Consider the following 3,997-nt stretch of genomic DNA (forward strand, 5'->3'; position numbering starts at 1 on the left):
AAGACTATAATCTAGATATTTTGCCAACAGAATTAATGTTCATAATTAGATCTAGTGTTATTATCAAGTGTATTGTGACTGTGAAGATCATTAAAAACAAAAGAACAAACCAACAATACAAAACCATTGTAACGTCGCCAATTGTGACATATTGTTGGCAATACAAATGTACTAGACTATTTCACTATATTTCCTCTTCGAAGAAAGTTTTAAAATACTGATGTAAGGTGTCTTCCAAGCCCTACCACTAGCATCAGCGTGCATAGCAACGCGAAGCCTCGCTGTGCGGCGCAGCCAAAGGTGCCCTCAACCGGCCGCCATGTTTTAGTTTCAATTCCTCACAGCGAATCAGCGATCGCGAAGAGGGAGTTCCGCTTCTATAAGTGTAGAATTCTGTGCGCTATGGCCATGCCGCTGGGCGAGGAAGAGGAGTAGGGGTGTAATTTGGTGGTAGATGTTACCCCATCATGTGCGCCCTGAGCGATGCAGATGGTCAGTGGAGTGTGGGTGTGAAATCTCACGACTGTCCGTGAGAGTGCTCAAGTAGCGAGCCACTACGGAAACTTTCCTGGGTAGCCAGAAGCCAGAAGTGTGAAATTAGATTGACCAATGCCTGCCGCCCTGATCGTACGGCCAGCCGAGAAAAGAGTTCCTGGAATCGTTGTTCCATGATGGCAGTGAGGGGTGGCATTGGTTGACTGTGCTTGTTACACCGGTGGGCGGGGCTAAGGGGGGAGGCAAAGGAGATGTTCAAACGTTTCTGTTTTTGATCGGTCAAACAGTGGTCCTATGAAAGGCAAGCACTGGAGGTAATTGGATAAGTAAGACTGACGCATGTCATGATCAGACAGGATAGCAGCTGAGAGGTGTGAAGTTTTGACTCACGCTTGCCATGATCAGACAGGATAGCAATTGAGAGGTGTGAAGTTTTGACCACTGCTTGCCGGCCCTTGACCCCATCGGCTGGCCCGTTCAACTCCCCCTCCCACAATCTCCCCCTCCCACAATCTCCCCCTCCCACAATCTCCCCCTCCCACAATCTCCCCCTCCCACAATCTCCCCCTCCCACAATCTCCCCCTGCCACAATCTCCCCCTCCCACAATCTCCCCCTCCCACAATCTCCCCCTCCCACAATCTCCCCTCCCATTCCGTGTTACACAGGTTCCACTGTATATGTATATTCCAGATGTATAGTATGTATTTTAAACAAATCAGCAGCAATCCACATTGATGTTTATTCTGACAATAGCCTTAGACCAGAAGTCAAAAAATGATGTATCTTTCTTTCTTTCTTTGTTGTTAGTGGTACATTTATGCCGTTCAGTGATCTGACGATGTGTGTGGAAAGTGGTTGTGTATAATGCTGTTGATATTTTTTTTACTTGTGATCGTATACATTTCATTTGTTTTATTAAGAGCATATCCAGAGACCTTGCTGGCTTTCTTAATGGTTCTGTCTGAGTCTTGCACATTCCAGTTCCCCGCCCAGCAGCGAATACAGAACACTGACACGCTTTGGATCATGGAATGGTGAAAAGGGGACATAATCTTATTATCTACAAGAAAATTTCTTAACATTCCTTGATAGATTTTGTTATGCACAAGAGCAGCGTTGAGATTCCGGTCTAGCTTGTTATCAATGGTTACTCCGAGATATGTGAAGAGTTTACAACTTCCGCTCCCTCATTTGTAATTAAATGTAGTTCCAATTTAGATAAAGCTGTTAAGGCCGAACCTTGTCTTCTGGAATCTCAGCGCTGTCAGAAACATTGGGAGATTTGTTGTTAGAATCTCAGAGCTGTCAGAAACATTGGGAGATTTGTTGTTAGAATCTCAGGGCTGTCAGAAACATTGGGAGATTTGTTGTTAGAATCTCAGAGCTGTCAGAAACATTGGGAGATTTGTTGTTAGAATCTCAGAGCTGTCAGAAACATTGGGAGATTTGTTGTTAGAATCTCAGAGCTGTCAGAAACATTGGGAGATTTGTTGTTAGAATCTCAGCGCTGTCAGAAACATTGGGAGATTTGTTGTTAGAATCTCAGAGCTGTCAGAAACATTGGGAGATTTGTTGTTAGAATCTCAGAGCTGTCAGAAACATTGGGAGATTTGTTGTTAGAATCTCAGAGCTGTCAGAAACATTGGGAGATTTGTTGTTAGAATCTCAGCACCCGAAGAAAAGAGAAGACTATAATTTTCAAAATTAGCCAGAAAATGGCCGCCAAAATTTGGTGACTTCCAAACTTTGGAAGTCTTTGGAAACTGCAAATTTGTAGATTTTTTTGGTGCCTTTGATCAAAGTTTTCAGTAAAATCCACAAGTTGAAGTGTTCTTAACACGGACAGAAAAGATGTTGAGACAGAAAAAGAAAATTTGAAAAAGAAAAAAAACCAATTGCTCAATGGCAAGGAAAATGCAGATTTCTTTGATCTGATTATCTTGACGAGCGCGTGATTTCCCCACGGTGCCTCTCTGTTGCAGTTGTTGGTGTTTCACGTTCCCCTCCGCTCAGTTAGATCAGTTAGGACGCCGACTCTGTGGGAGTCTAGCAGACCGTTCATTCATTCATCGCCCACACGTGTCGGGGGGAGGGGGGGAGGGGGGGAGGAGGAGAGGGGGCTCTCGTGGCCTAGAGGTTAAGGTGGTCTTAGTGAGAGATGTCTGGCTCTGTCCTCCTGTAACAGACTTATTGAGGGATGTCTGGCTCTGTCCTCCTGTAACAGACTTAGTGAGGGATGTCTGGCTCTGTCCTCCTGTAACAGACTTAGTGAGGGATGTCTGGCTCTGTCCTCCTGTAACAGACTTAGTGAGGGATGCCTGGCTCTGTCCTCCTGTAACAGACTTAGTGAGGGAAGTCTGGCTCTGTCCTCCTGTAACAGACTTAGTGAGGGAAGTCTGGCTCTGTCCTACTGTAACAGACTTAGTGAGGGATGTCTGGCTCTGTCCTCCTGTAACAGACTTAGTGAGGGATGTCTGGCTCTGTCCGCTCACACAGAGCCCTGACCTAGTGCTGAGTCGGAGTGAGTTCAGGTGAGCTGTCTGTGTAGAAGGCTGGCCCTCTGTTGTGCTCTGCTCCTTTTTCCGCTGTCAATCAGATTCGTCCTTTCTCTCTGCCTTTTCTATCTTTGTTACTCTCTTGTTGAGACTGCGGTGGCAGAGCGGTTAGTGCGCTCGTCTGCGAAGCGGAAAGTCTGGATTTGAGCCTCGTTTCGGACACGGATTTTTTTCGCCCCCTCCTGCCCACCCAGCAGTAATGTGTACCTGACTTCGAGTTGGGGAAGTAAAGGCGGCGTGGAAAGGAACTGCCCACCCAGCAGTAATGGGTACCTGACTTGGAGTTGGGGAAGTAAAGGCGGCGTGGAAAGGAACTGGCCACCCAGCAGTAATGGGTACCTGACTTGGAGTTGGGGAAGTAAAGGCGGCGTGGAAAGGAACTGCCCACCCAGCAGTAATGGGTACCTGACTGGGAGTTGGGGAAGTAAAGGCGGCGTGGAAAGGAACTGGCCACCCAGCAGTAATGGGTACCTGACTTGGAGTTGGGGAAGTAAAGGCGGCGTGGAAAGGAACTGGCCACCCAGCAGTAATGGGTACCTGACTTGGAGTTGGGGAAGTAAAGGCGGCGTGGAAAGGAACTGCCCACCCAGCAGTAATGGGTACCTGACTTGGAGTTGGGGAAGTAAAGGCGGCGTGGAAAGGAAGTGGCTACCCTACCACAATATGCCGAGGGCCCAGGAAGTTGTCTCACTAACAAGGCAATCCCCAATGTCCGGATCGGATGCGGGAACAACTTGACTTTAGATGTGTTATAATTCTCGCAAGCTGGACTTGAACCCACGTCATCAGCGTGCATTGGTGAGGAAGCTAATCGTAGCTCGACAGGCACAGAGGCTTCTGGAATAACGTTGTATTGTTTTCTTGGTCATAATCATAATGATAATGACAATGATACTACTACTACTACTACTACTACTACTACTACTACTACTACTACTACTACTA

The sequence above is a fragment of the Aplysia californica genome, unplaced genomic scaffold (genome assembly GCF_000002075.1).
Source record: "Aplysia californica isolate F4 #8 unplaced genomic scaffold, AplCal3.0 scaffold00131, whole genome shotgun sequence".
Taxonomy (NCBI): Eukaryota; Metazoa; Mollusca; class Gastropoda; order Aplysiida; family Aplysiidae; genus Aplysia; species Aplysia californica.